Below are 15588 nucleotides of genomic sequence, written 5' to 3'. Positions count from 1 at the left end.
AGCCAACCACCATGTTACGCCCTCACAACAACAGGTCCTTGACTGGGCCTTAGAGCTTCGGCAACCTCCATGACACATGGTCACAGTTGGGAGGAGTCCCATGCCCTCACCTCAATGTTTGCGACCAAGTAAAAAGATCCACTGGCATGAGCAATGTCAGGATCATCAGCAGAAAATATGACCCCCACTTGTCAGGGGAGTGTAGTGTTGTTGGCCACCAGGCAAGAGATATGCCCCGAAGATGCCCCTCAGGTTAAATACATGCCAGAGACTTTACCACAAGGGTGCCTGCTCAAATACCCCCCACATGATCTCCTCCTCCTCTGACAACCCCGGGGAGTGGAGAACCATAAATATGGCTACCAGTACTCCGGCTAGACCTGATGTACCCCCACCCCGGGTAGCGTTCACTTCAAGGCCACCAGCTGGGCCGGGAGTGCACCGCAGTCACCTTCCACTAACCGCCAGGCGAGAAGTTTTACACCGGTCCCTAGTCCAGGGCATGGAACCGATAGTCGCTTAGCCAGTGGCAGCTCCATCCTGGGCGTGACCCTATCGCAATTAGTGGAGGCCCTAACCATGTCATCCCAAATGCAATACTATAGGAAACTAAAGGCTTTCTCCGGGATGGCTCCTACCCTCGTTCCTGGAGGGAACACACCCACAAGGTACTTGACAAATGGCCCTGCTCCGAGGCATTGAAGCGACAGAGCCTCTGACCTCCAGCATCCACCATGGTCAGTATGCAACGCGATCAAGACGCCGACCTCTTGGCTCACAGGATCGTGGAGCTGCTGGTGCACATCTACGTAAAACATGAAGATGGAAGCAAACTGTGGTCCAAATACTATGTCCTCAGACAAAAGGACGGAAAAGACCTATCCAACTTAATTCAACGGATCCAGCTGGTCCTCTGGAAGCTATGGACTCATGACATCATCCCCGCCTCCACGGTGAATGAGTACCATCGCAAACAATTCCTTAGAGGGGCCACCCCCACGCATCACATCTTGATCATGATTAGGTGCTCTTTACTACAATGACCTCCCCCTACCTTCAAGGACCTACTAGGAGTGGTAAAAGGACATGAGTCATATACTCGCTTACATACTCCCATGAAGCGAACCCCCAAGGGCGAACCCAAGGGAGCATCTACTGCGTCAAAGAGCAAAGAGCAAAGAGGTATGGAGGATAACCTTCCTCCCAAACCACCAACCGGCAAGCCCCGGGCATCCAGGAAAGCATCACCTACCTACAGGACCGAAGGGGACCTCAGTAATGTCCTCTGCTTCCACTGACCCAGAAGGTTCACATGTCATACAGTGGCGGCCGCCTTTATCCTAATGCGGCCGTAGCGGCACAACTCTTATAACCGCGGGCAGATGCAGTATATTTTTTTTTTCGGAATATGTTCCGGTATTTTAGCGCTCATAATATTAGCATATTCTTAGCGCTGTCTGCAATACTGCAATACCGTCTAAAATCTCATGTGGGCATTCGCGAGCTGTTGTCTTCAAAGTCTAATACTGTAGCAGTTCAACCTACGTCAGTACACAGTCTACGTGTGTGCGCGCAGTAATTGTAAATTTGTGTCAAGGATTGGACTTCGGCTGAAGTGGATCCCAGTGGCAGGAACAGCAGGGAGCGAAGTAGAGGTCACAAGCAGAGATCAGAGGCAGGCGGCAGGTAGCGAAGTCAGGAAACAAGCAGGGGTCCGAGGCAGGTGGCAGGTAGCGATCAGGAAACAAACAGGGGTCCGAGGCACGCGGCAGGTAGCGAAGTCAGGAAACAAGCAGGGGTCCGAGGCAGGCGGCAGGTAGCGAAGTCAGGAAACAAGCAGAGATCGGCAATGAAGAAACTGGAACAGGATGATAGCAATAGCTAACACAGCAGTAAACACAGGAACCTTGCAGGAGCTAAGTACCAGTATAAACAGGCAAGGAGGAACAGGAAAGGGAGGTTTAGATAGGCAGGCTGAGAGGTGGAGCACAGGTGCAGAGGTGTCAGGTATCAGGTTCTGGAATGTTCCTTAGTTTAGCAGCAGCAATCCCGGGGACACGTTTAGGTACTGCAGGCTATAACAAGACATTAGAGTGGCAGCAGTCCCGGTGGCGAAGCATAGGTACAGCAGGCTAGAGAATATGACATTACTCCCCCCTCCCAAGAGCGTTCTCCGGACGATCCTTGCTAGGCTTGTCTGGATATCGTCGGTGGAAAGTTTGACTAATCGTGGAGCATGTACAAAATCTTTGGGTTCCCAAGACCTCTCCTCTGGGCCATAGACCCCCCAGTGAACCAGGTACTGTAGTTTCCCTCGGTGTAACCTGGAATCCAAAATTCTTTCCACAATGAATTCCTCTTCGTTATCCACGAGGACAGGTTCAGGGGGAGGAAGTCACCGTCCAGGAAACGGGTTCTCACGGAAAGGTTTCAGCAGAGAAGAGTGAAACACAGGGTGTATTTTGATGGCCTCAGGAAGCTCTAATCTGAAGGACACTGGATTTATTAGTGCTGAGATGCGAAATGGCCCGATGTATTTTTGGCCCAATTTAATGGTTGGAACCTTTAGACGTAGATTTTTTGTAGAAAGCCAGACTTTATCCCCGACTTGAAATTCTGGGGAGGGTCTGCGGTGTTGGTCTGCTGCTCTTTTGTACTTTACTTGAGTCTCACGAAGTGTCTCTTTGAGGGTCTCCTGGATGTCTCGCAGAGTCTCCAGTTTCTCTGTAACTGCCGGAATGGGGCCCGAAGATGGAAAACGAGGAATAAAGGTTGGATGAAATCCATAATTTGAGAAAAAGGGGCTCTTCTGAGTCGATGAATGATGTGAGTTGTTGTATGAAAACTCAGCTAATGGTAGGAAATCAATCCAGTCATCCTGGAGATGACAAACAAAACATCGTAAGTATTGTTCAAAAGTCTGATTGGTCCTTTCTGTCTGGCCATTGGATTGTGGATGATAGCCAGACGATAAATTTAAACGAATTTCCTAGAGAGGAACAGAAGGTCCTCCAAAATTTTGAAGTGAATTGTACCCCTCTATCAGATATGATCTCATCAGGAGCCCCGTGAAGCCGAAACACCTCTTTCACAATCAACTTGGCTGTCTGGTCTGCAGAAGGAAGATTCTGTGCTGCAATGAAGTGAGCCATCTTTGTAAGTTGATCCACCACTACCAGGATTGTATTATGTCCATTTGATCGTGGCAGGTCAACAATAAAATCCATTGATATGGATCCCCAAGGACGAGTTGGAACCGGAAGAGGCTGCAGTAAACCCACAGGTGATGCTCGAGGGGTCTTGGTCCTAGCACAAGTCTCACAGGAGAGGACATAGTCTTTAACATCTTGTGCTAATTTAGGCCACCAAAAAGAGCAAGACAACAGTTCCTGTGTCTTGAGGACACCTGGGTGACCAGCGGGTCGGGAGTCGTGCATTAATTGGAGCACCTCTAATCTTACCTCCTTAGGGACGAACAGACGATCCTTACAGTTCCAGAGACCATCACATAGAAATAGTTCTGCTTCCGGAGGAGGGTTTTTAAGAAAAGTGTCATTTGAGTAGGCTCCCTTTATTCGTGTGAGAAGATCGGCAGAGAATGTGATGCCCAAAAAATTTCTTTTTGGAAGAATAGTTTCTTCTTGCTCTTTGTCTGAACTAGGATTCGGAAAGGACCGTGACAAGGCGTCGGCTTTCCCATTCTTGGAGCCAGGGCGGTATGAGATGTGGAACTGAAATCTTGCAAAGAAGAGAGCCCATCTGGCTTGTCGTGCAGACAGTCTCTTTGCGGATCGAATGAATTCTAAGTTCCTATGATACGTAAAGACCGTAATTGGATGATTGGCCCCCTCCAGTAGATGTCTCCACTCAGAGAATGCAGCTTTTATAGCCAAGAGTTCTTTGTTTCCGATGTCATAATTTCGTTCAGCTGTTGACATTTGGTATGAATAAAAAGCACATGGATGAAGGAGCATCTTGGGTACAATTCTTTGTGACAGAATGGCACCAACAGCCGAGTCGGATGCATCCACTTCAAGATGAATGGTAATTCTGGATTTGGATGGATGAGGATAGGGGCAGATGTGAAGAGTGACTTCAATTGTTCGAATGCCGCATCCGCTTTAGGAGACCATTTGAAGGGGAATTCTTTCCGTGTGAGTTGGGTGATTGGAGCAATAATGCCAGAGAAATTTTTAATAAAAAGTCTATAGAAATTGGCAAAACCCACAAATCTCTGAATGTCCTTTTCATTTCGAGGGATTGGCCATTCCACCACGGCTTGAATCTTGCCTGGGTCCATACTCAAACCCTCGGGAGAGATGATGTAACCGAGAAATTGCATGTTGGTCTTTTCAAATTCGCATTTTTCTAACTTGATGTACAATTTGTACTTACGGAGACGCTCAAGGACAATTCGGACATGTCTCTGATGATCCATGATGTTATCTGAGAAGACAAGGATGTCATCCAGGTATGCCACTACGAATTGGTCCAATAACTCTCGGAGGACATCATTAATTAAATGCTGGAAGGTAGCAGGGGCATTACAGAGTCCAAAAGGCATCACCAGATATTCATAGTGCCCATAAAGGGTTCGGAAGGCTGTTTTCCATTCGTCACCGGGTCGAATGCGGACCAAATTATATGCTCCTCTGAGATCTAATTTGGTAAAGATTTTGGCTGACCGAATTCTTTCCAATAGTTCAGGTATTAGAGGTAATGGGTACCTGTTCTTCACCGTAATCTTATTTAGTTCCCGATAGTCAATGCAGGGGCGTAGAGAACCGTCTTTCTTTCCACAAAGAAGAGCGCAGCGCCTGCTGGAGAAATAGAGGGTCGGATAAAACCCTTTGATAGGTTCTCCTGTGGGTAGTCATTGAGGACCTTCAATTCCGGTTCTGAGAGGGAATAGATTCTTCCAAACGGAATGGCAGCACCCGGTAATAATTCAATGGGACAGTCATAAGAGCGATGTGGGGGAAGCGTATCTGCGTTCTTCTTGTCACACACATCTAAAAACTCAGAGTAAGGAGCCGGCAGAAGATTTTCTTGAGACGAGGAAATCTTATGTATTCTTACACACTCTGGTATAGGAGTTTTAGGTAGACAGGCTAGCTGACAGTGCTCCGAGGGAAACGTAAGGGTCTTTGTCTTCCAGTCAATTAGTGGGTTATGGATCATGAGCCATGGAATTCCCAGAATCACTGGAAACAAAGGTGATGGAATGAGACCAAAAGAAATCTTCTCCTGGTGATTGGGCTCCATGATTAGTGTTAAGTTACTGGTTTCATGGGTAACAGGTCCAGAGCTCAAGGGAGAACCGTCAACGACTTCCATCCTTTCTGGCGATTCCTTGGCTACAAATGATACCGAATTGTTCTTGTCGAATTCTATGTCCATAAAATTCCCTGCCGCCCCTGAGTCAACCATTACTGTGGTTGAAAAACGATGTGTTCCTTCCTCGATTATAATAGGAACCAGGAGGTGAGGGTGTAGCGAAGGAGGGTTATTTTTCCCTTGAGAAGCAGAGAAAACAGTCTTTGAAATAGCGTGCAGCTGATTTCTCCTAGGGCTCTGGAAAGAAGACCGCCTGGACTTGTTTGGGCAATCAGTGAGATAGTGCCCATCATTTCCGCAATATAAACAGAGATCTTCTGTTCGGCGTCTATTCCTTTCCCCGGTTGAGATGGGTCCCCGCAGTGTATTTACTTGCATCGGCTCCTCAGTCTCCCTGGAACGTCTTGGGGTACTGACATCTCTAAACCCAGGGTTGCTTGGCATGAACCCCTGTCTCTCCAATCGTCTTTCCGTAAGCCTGCGATCAAATTGGATGCATAAACGGACAAAGTCCTGAAATCTCTCTGGGGGCTCCACCCCGGCTAGTTTGTCTTTAACTTGCTCCGAGAGACCCTGCCGAAAATGATATTTCTGCGCGGCCTCATTCCAATCAGTATCGTTAACCCATCTGCGGAATTCAGTAGCGTATTCAGCTGCCGAGCGTCTTCCTTGACGAAGATTGTTCAGAGTTGCCTCAGCGGTTGCACTACGATTTGGGTCATCAAAAATAAGACTCATGGCTTCGATGAACTCCTCCAGGTCCCTTAGTAGTGGGCTATCTTGTTCTAACATAGGGGAGACCCAAGCAAGGGCCTCATCCTTGAGCAGGGTTATGATCAGTCCAACCTGGGCTTCTTCGGTATGATAAATGATGGGCTGAAGCTTGAACACAAGTCTGCATTGATTAAGGAAATTCCGGAAAGATTGTTTTTTCCCCCCAAAATTTTCTGGAAGGGATATACGGGGTGCGGTTTGCACAGGCACAGTGTTTTGACCAGACAAGGTGGTAAAGGCTGCACGTAGTTCACGATTCTCAGCTTCCGCAGTGGCGGCTTGTTCTTCCAAGCGGCCAAGATGATTAAACACGTGTCTTTGTTGTTCCTGGTAACCAACCATGATATGTTGTAAGTCATGGAGTGACTGAGCCTGAGCCGGGTCTGTTCCAGCGGAATCCATGGTAGGGCCTGTTTATTCTGTCAAGGATTGGACTTCGGCTGAAGTGGATCCCAGTGGCAGGAACAGCAGGGAGCGAAGTAGAGGTCTCAAGCAGAGATCAGAGGCAGGCGGCAGGTAGCGAAGTCAGGAAACAAGCAGGGGTCTGAGGCAGGCGGCAGGTAGCGAAGTCAGGAAACAAGCAGGGGTCCGAGGCAGGCGGCAGGTAGCGAAGTCAGGAAACAAGCAGAGGTCGGCAACGAGGAAACTGGAACAGGATGATAGCAATAGCTAACACAGCAGTAAACACAGGAACCTTGCAGGAGCTAAGAACCAGTATAAACAGGCAAGGAGGAACAGGAAAGGGAGGTTTATATAGGCAGGCTGAGAGGTGGAGCACAGGTGCAGAGGTGTCAGGTATCAGGTTCTGGAATGTTCCTTAGTTTAGCAGCAGCAATCCCGGTGGACAAGTTTAGGTACTGCAGGCTAGAACAAGACATTGAGAGTGGCAGCAGTCCCGGTGGCCAAGCATGGGCACAGCAGGCTAGAGAATTTGACAATTTGTATATTTATACAAGCATATATGTCTCATTTGAAGATTGTTGAAAAGCATAGGCGTGTACTGTCTGAATGTCTCTCTGCTATATCATCCTGGATGGCCCTCTGACGCCTTAAACTCAACATGGCTAAAACAGAGCTCCTCATACTTCCTCCCAAACCTGGCCCTACTACCTCTTCCACATTACTGTTGGAACTACAATCATTCACCCAGTAGCCCATGCACGCTGCCTAGGGGTCACATTCGACTCCTCTCTCACATTCGCCCCTCACATTCAAAACATTTCTAAAACTTGACGCTTTTTCCTCCGCAATATAACTAAGATACGCCCTTTCCTCTGTTGTTCGACTGCTAAAACTCTGACTCAGGCCCTCATTCTCTCCCTTCTTGATTACTGTAACATCCTGCTGTCTGGCCTTCCTGCCTCTCACCTGTCTCCCCTACAATCTATCCTAAATGCTGCTGCCAGAATCACTCTACTCTTTCCTAGATCTGTCTCAGCATCTCCCCTCATGAAATCCCTCTCCTGGCTTCTGATCAAATCCCGCATCTCACACTCCATTCTTCTCCTCACTTTTAAAGCTTTACATTCTTCTGCCCCTCCTTACATCTCATCCCTAATTTCTCGGTATGCACCATCCAGACTATTGCGTTCTTCTCAAGGATGTCTTCTTTCTACCCCCTTTGTATCTAAAGCCCTCTCCCACCTTAAACCTTTTTCACTGACTGCCCCACACCTCTGGAATGCCCTTCCCCTCAGTACCCGACTAGCACCCTCTCTATCCACCTTTAAGACCCACCTTAAGACACACTTGCTTAAAGAAGCATATGAATAGCACTGTGGATATTCTAAACACGATACATAATGCTTGGCCCCCTGCAGACGCACTTACCAGAACTCCCTCCTACTGTCTCTGTACGTTCTCCCTACCTACCAATTAGACTGTAAGCTCCTCGGGGCAGGGACTCCTCTTCCGAAATGTTACTTTTATGTCTAAAGCACTTATTCCCATGATCTGTTATTTATATTATCTGTTATTTATTTGATTACCACATGTATTACTACTGTGAAGCACTATGTACACTAATGGCGCTATATAAATAAAGACACAATACAATACAATACTGTAACAGTATCACATTTTGGCGTATATAGCGCTCTTCCCTCGCTCACCCCGCACACACACATAGGATAATGTACTGCACTGCAGCATTTCAACTTCTTATCTACAGTACACCTCTCCCACGCCATTCACATTTCTGTCATCACATTCCTGCGTGTAAAACGTTCCGTTTTGATTTACTGTATTCTTCTGTGTTGATTATTAATGCTCATTGGGGGGAAAAAAGATCAAGAATGACCAAAAAAAAAATATTTTCATTTTCCTATTGTTGGCTTTGAGTCCCCTCTCTGTGCCTGCGTGTAATCCTCTTTTGGAAGGGAGCTGTAGTTGATTATTACTGCGCATGCGTGAATTGCTTGCGAAGTTCAAGAGTGACCAAAAAAAAAGAAATGTTTTTTTTTCTCGTCATTTTTTATTATTATTTTCTCAACATGAATGAACATGTTCCTGCCTCAACCATCTTGACATTACGATATTCAATCTGTGCTGTAGCTTTTGACTGCGACACTGTGCGTTTGACTGCACATGATTGATTTGTGTGATTTTTATGTATTTGGGGGTGTGGGAATCAAATTATTATGATAACCTGCCTGTTGAAAATATGTAATGTCTTTGAACTACAGTACAGCTAATCCTTCATGCATCTGTACCCTGTACCCCCTCCCCCACGTACACACACACAAGGCTCGCTCAAGGATTTGAACCTCTTATCGACACCTCTACAAAACCATTCATTAATTTTCCTATTGTTGGCTTTGAGTCACCTCTCTGTAATCCTCTTTGGGAAGGGGGCTAGCTGATGATTACTGCGCATGACTCACCAATCCACACCCCCCCCCAACCCTTTGAGGCTTTGTTTACGGTAACGCTTGTGATAATCCCTTCTCGAATTTGATATGTAAATCTGATTTGCACAGCACTGTGAAATTGAGAGTTAAAAAAAACATAATCTGATTCATGTTTTTGATGCAGTAAGTTACCAATTTTTGTCATTCTTTCATTTTCTTTGGTGTAGGGGGGGGTGCCAAGGATTATGATTATCATAAATGTAAAGACATATTTATTTTATTTTATCAGGAACAAAAAATACAAATATACAAATAATCATGAATAATACAAAATGCAGTCTTTATTCAGTTCTTCTGTCAGTTGAAAATTGAGGGCCGCTGGATAATCATGAATAATGCACATTGATAATAATATTAATTAATAATATATAATATATATTAATATATGTAATAATATAATATTTTCCGTCTTTATCTTCTTCCTCATTCTGTGTAGTTCATTGAGAGAGGGGAGGTTTTGTGTAAATCATGACTGCACTTTAGATACACTTCTATGTACACACAGTTCACACAATGTACACATGATACCTCCCTCCCCCTTTCCATCCTTTTTTCTCTGAAAAGACAAGGAAAGAAAAAATTAGTGCAGTTAGGTGCATATTATGGCATTGTGTACTGTATAGTTACTCCATATTGGACTACAGTATGCAGTTTGTACTGTCAAACTAGTCTATACTGGAACTACTGTATACTGTAACTACTGTTAAATACTTTGAAACCAGATGGCTAGTGCTGCTCTCTGAGGAAAGAAAAAATATGTGCCATACTTACCTGTATCATACAGTACTGTACTTGGTGTGCCTGTACTTATCATACTACAGTACAGTACTATACCATACTACCTTCCTGATGCTTGCCCATTACGCTCGATCACAATGGGCAACACAGTCGCAATATGGTCATTATATTTATTGCATTGTTCCACGGTGAGTACATCGTTCCAAAAACTCATTATGCCTTGCGCCAACTCATCCTTTTTGGAGGGTTTCATGACTTTTCGGATATGATCCTTCAGCTGATGCCAGACCATTACGATAGGATTGAAGTCTGGCGATCTGTCATTGGAGGGGGAAAAAAGGACAATTAGTTAAAGAGATACACAGTAAAAACAGTGGGGAAAAAATGAGACACAGTTACCGCACTTACTCCACTGGCGTCTTCACCCAGTTGATACCGCGCTCAAGAATATGCGCTGTTGACGTGGTGTGCTTCGGATCGTTGTCCTGGTAGAAACGGTGACCATCTGGGAACTCACGTGTGATGTATTCCACAATCTCAGGCACAATTTGCTTTTGGAAAAAAGCTTTATTCATGCTTCCTATAACAAGAAAATTAAAGTGCTCAAAAAACTGCACACTAGTCAGTACAGTGCATAAGGCAAAAGCATGTGACTTATTTTACCTTCAAAGATGACAATGCATCCTGGTCCATGCCTAGAGATGGCACCCCACACATGCATCTTTGCTGGGTGTTTTGGACACGGCTTCATAGATATGCAACCTTTTTGTGGAATGCAAACGTGGCAAATATCTCCAGCGATACAATAGACTCGTCAGTGAAGATGCAATCCTGGAAAGTTTCTCCACTGTCGATCCATGCCTGGCCTGGACCACTCTCTTGATCTTGTTAACGTCCCTTATCATAGGGTACACTCTGTAATGACAAGGAATAATTTTATAGGCACAGTACAGTTTCTTAAACAACACTTTAACCTCCTGTACTGTCCAGTACTAACCTCACACATCCATATTTCCATCCAATTCTGCGTCTCATCTTCTTTATGCTGGTCTCGGATACAGTGAGATTGTGATTTTGCAGCAGAGTGTATTTGACCCTTAAGGCACTCTTCTCATCATTCTCCTCACTTATTTTGTCGACCAGAAGAGTTGTCTCCCTACAGTGTACAGAAAAAGAACAATCCAGTAAGTTACAGTGCAGTAGGCCACAAGTACAGCACATCCTTTACAGTAAACAATAATAGGTGCAGCAATATAAACAATAATAGATAGATATACTATATTACATAGTAATATAAATAAACAGAAATAACCATAATGTTAGATAGATCTATACTATATAGTTATATTTATATGCAGCAATATAAACAATAATAGATAGATATACTATATGATATAGTAATATAAATATACTTACGCGTTAGTTACCGTTGGTGTCCTCGTGCGTTGTTTGGTCTTTCCGTGTGCATGATAGCACAGGGTGGTTGATGGCACAACGAGGCCAGAAGCAGCTAACCAGCGTTGGATATCTGCAATTCGTTGTCCGCTCGTGTACATCTCCTTAATTCTCTTGCTGAGATCCTTTGAAATCTTTTTAACAGGCATTGCTGCGAGTAGAAAGAAATACAAGCACAAGAATGTATATTCGATGTTTAGTCGATGTGTATTCAATGTGCAGTGAATCCACAAAATGGATGGTGTATTTACACATTAATGACTCACAGAGTACGCCCACTTTTAACACCTGTACCTCGTCGCCATGCATAAAAGGTTACACAATTTGCATATCCCCCCACTCGATGATCTGTATCTGAACTTGCCCTTGTCCAGATACTGCATTGTGCCATCTGCTTCCATGGATCGACCCCGATTCTATGGACGCAGGAACCCACTCGCCTCTGCCGTGCCTGTTACGCAGAAAAAGAGAAAGTCAGGAGCCATTTCCAAACCAAGTCCAAAGCGAAATAAAGAAAACCTTCTGCTTACCCCAAAGGCTAAGGGTTTTAATAAACGTAAGCCTTATTATGTCAAGAAGAAATTTGGTGATTTACACTCAAGGCAAAACAATTGGCAGCCAACCCATTGAACCCGCAGGCCACTTCCTCGATTACGCTTCGACGACTCTGCCGCTGCTCTCCTGGAAATCCACAGCCTATCTTCTCCACTACTCATCCACGACGCTGCCGCTGCTCTCCCGGAAACCCACAGCCCATCTTCTCTACTATTCTTCGACGACGCAGCCGCTGGTCTCCCGGAAATCCACAGGTCACTTTCTCCATTACGCTTAGACGACTCTGCCGCTTCTCTCCTGGAAATCCACAGGTCACGTTCTCCATCCTTCTTCGACGACGCTGCCGCTTCGCTCCAGGGAACCCCCATCTCATTCTCCATATCACCCATCCACTCATCTATCCACAGCACCCCATGGCCAGATCCAGCTCGTTAGACCGCATGCTGAATGGGTTAAGTGCCAATATCCCCGGGAACTCTACTATGCTGGTAAAGATAGATCTTCTTTTAGAGACCATGATAAATATGGATCAACGGATGGAGAAGATGGATCAACGGATGGAGAAGATGGATCAACGGTTGGAGAAGATGGGTCAACGGATGGAGAAGATGGATTAACGGAAGGAGAAGATAGAGACTGACATAGCGGGGATACATAATTTGCTCGGAGTTCATGCTCCTGTATCTCTGACGCCGGAGCAGGAGGGTGGCAAGGATGGGATGAATGGGACCTTCAACCGCCTTCATCACCAAGTGCACCCCCTCCAACAGAAGAATATGTGTACATGTATGCCGTTGATGACATAACAACCCCGTCAAGACCATGCCAGGAGACAACACGGTGACCAAGACAGGATGAAAGCATCCTCCCAGACAACCTACCCTCGCCCACCGCCACAAGCACACCCGCTCCCAGAAGAACACCCGCTCCAAAAATCCAACCCACATACGCTTGCATCGATACGGTGCACGACATCATCCTGCGCAAGCTGTCCAATCCACTCGGGAAGAAGTATAGGGTGATGAGTGCTGGTTTACCCCAGAAGTATGCCATGTTAATTTTCAAGCACAGCGTGTCCTACTTGGTGTACTGTGGGTGGGCCAACAATGTAAACTACGAAGGAAATTGCGAAAAAAGGGCGCTTCCTGAAAATGTAAGAAGGACTATTGTGGAGGAATTGCGGCGCTATTTTTCAATTACAGATCCTGTAATAAAAATCGTGAGAGACTCCATTAATGGCATTTTGCGTCATACAAGACATCGGCCCTGGAAGGACAATCTGGTGGGGATCGAATTTGCGTGACTGTTCAACTGTTGTTTATTTTTTGACTTGTTGCTTGTTTTAACTTGTATTAATAAAGAAATGTTTTTACTCACACAAGACCTGCACAACTCCAGTCCTCGAGGGCTGCAAACAGGCCCGGTTTTCAGGAGAAAACTGGGTCTGTTTGCGGCCCTCGAGGACTGGAGTTGTGCAGGCCTGACTTACTGTACTGTACTGTACACCATCCTACTGTAAATGTTTTGACTTTCTGTACTTTAATAAAGGAGATGTTGCGTGTTTGAACTTGTATTAATAAAGAAATGGTTTTTACTAACACCATACTGTTGTTGCTGTACACTTTTTGTACTTACTCCACCAATAAAAGAAAATGTTGATTTGTTTTAAATTGTTCCATTGTGTCCTTTTATACTGTAACAAAATACAGTGTTTCTAGAACATACAGTACAGTACTGTCCAGGCATACTGTACCGTATACTGTAGGCATGCTCAGTACTGTACATCACAAGAGTATTAAAACAATACATGCTGTACGGGTAGTAGAATACACATATGTACTGGAATACATGTAGAATAAATGCATACTTTTTATTTTTCGGGTTTATTATACAGTGTATATATATAAAAAAGTATTGTATACGGTCTGAAAACAACAGCATACTGTTTCAGGTTTTCTATGAAGCTCTCAGTTACAGTATTCTATCCTAATCAATAGCAACGGCTACTAAACTGTTGACACCGGTACGTGGTTTTTTAAATCCGATTCAGCAATGTGCAGGCATTGTTACACAAAGCGATATTATCCATCTAAATCCCTCCATGTGCCGTTTTCCGCATGAGATGGCAAAGTTTTATTTTCTGAGGAAAAACAAAAGTAAAAGTTTTACTGTAATGGTCAGGCAGTCCCATAAAGAAGTTCCCACAGTCAGTCCCACCAATAATTTTCTCGGGGGGCTTCTCCTGTTCACATGCGCATGCGTCTACTGTTGATGTGATGACACGCATATGCGTTTCAAGAAGGTTCCAATGCGCATGTGCCTAGCTTTCCACCAATTGTTCAGTATCTACTGTAGAAGCTGCTCAGCAAATGATATTGCTTACAGGAGAATCGCTTGACTGTGCATTGATATTGATATTTCAAAAACAGAATAAAATACGGCAATATTACTCACCATAGACTTTGCAAATCAGCTGGCGCCGAGCCACTGCCAGTCCCGTATTCTCGACTATACACGTAGTTGACAGGTGACAGCAGGTCTGCTACACCTTTAGTTGACAGCTGATGAGGCTGGAAATCGCTTTGGTACATGCAAGCTTGCTGGAATCTGTACGCGAAATCCGGCTCAGGCTGCAGGTATCCGGGCGGGGACAGACAGCAAGGGTTGCCGGTCACCAGGTTTTCACTGACGGTCGGACCGTTATTAGAAGCTGGCTCTGTCGCTGGTGCATTGCTTGCCAGCGACTGACATTTCTTAGTTGGTTTTAACATGACCTTTCGCCTTTTGAAGTCTCCATGGTCAAAGGTACGGGAAAAATCTGGTGCTACACACCAATACCCTCCAATAACACCGGGATCAATACGCAAAAAACACGGATCGATACATAATTTTTTCCTTATTGCACGCTTCCACACATGAGCATCTGGTGAAAATTTGTAAAAGTCAAAGTTTTCGATAAAATACTGATAAATTTGACCAACTGTTGCCATCTTATCATCTGTTGCATTAATCGCGGCCCATATTAAGTAAGCGTACGTTATGTCGGGTTTTTGGAACACGGACTGCAGTGGTAAAATCATCTCGGAACTCTCAGGACAATAGAACACCAGACACTGCGCATTTAGTTTTTAATATGAAAAACCTAAATTGATACATTATTGTAACTTCTTCAGTACCAAGGTCAATTTACAATAGTCCACTGTGGTATTTTTTTAAACACCTGCAAGTCGACACATTACTGAAGCGCATGCGCATTACAATTCATGAATATCTGCCACCTGGCGGATACGCGAAGAATTTCAACCAATTAAATCCGAACCATTATCAATAAACACATCAATAAACACATCAACCGCGGGTGACGCCGGCATGAATGCAACATGAATGCGGCATGAACGCGGTGAAGTGCATGGCATTCGGAAAAAATCTTGGAAATGTTGGAGAATAAAATGGGCTGCGACTGTAGACGCCCAGAAAAAAACCTCCCCCACTAGGAATTTTTACCCTAACGTAATGATCGTCAGGGTCCTTACCTGCCGAAAACCCTCCCAGGCCAAGCTTCAACAATGGAACCCCACCATTGGACGCTTATAGTCGTGTTGGACCAGCCACCATCATACGAGTCATCGTGGACGGTGTCTATTCGTCGGCATTGCTGGACATCGGGTCACAAGTGACCATCGTGTACAGAGAATTTTACAACCAACATCTCCAATACCGACCCTTGCAGTCAGTGGAACACATAAAATGGAGGGGACTCAGCAATGAGGATTATCTCATTATCTCATCGATAGAGTAGTGAATGTTCGGCTGGAGATAC

Source organism: Ascaphus truei, chromosome 3, assembly GCF_040206685.1.
Source record: "Ascaphus truei isolate aAscTru1 chromosome 3, aAscTru1.hap1, whole genome shotgun sequence".
Taxonomy (NCBI): Eukaryota; Metazoa; Chordata; class Amphibia; order Anura; family Ascaphidae; genus Ascaphus; species Ascaphus truei.
Note: the sequence above shows the minus strand (reverse complement) of the source record.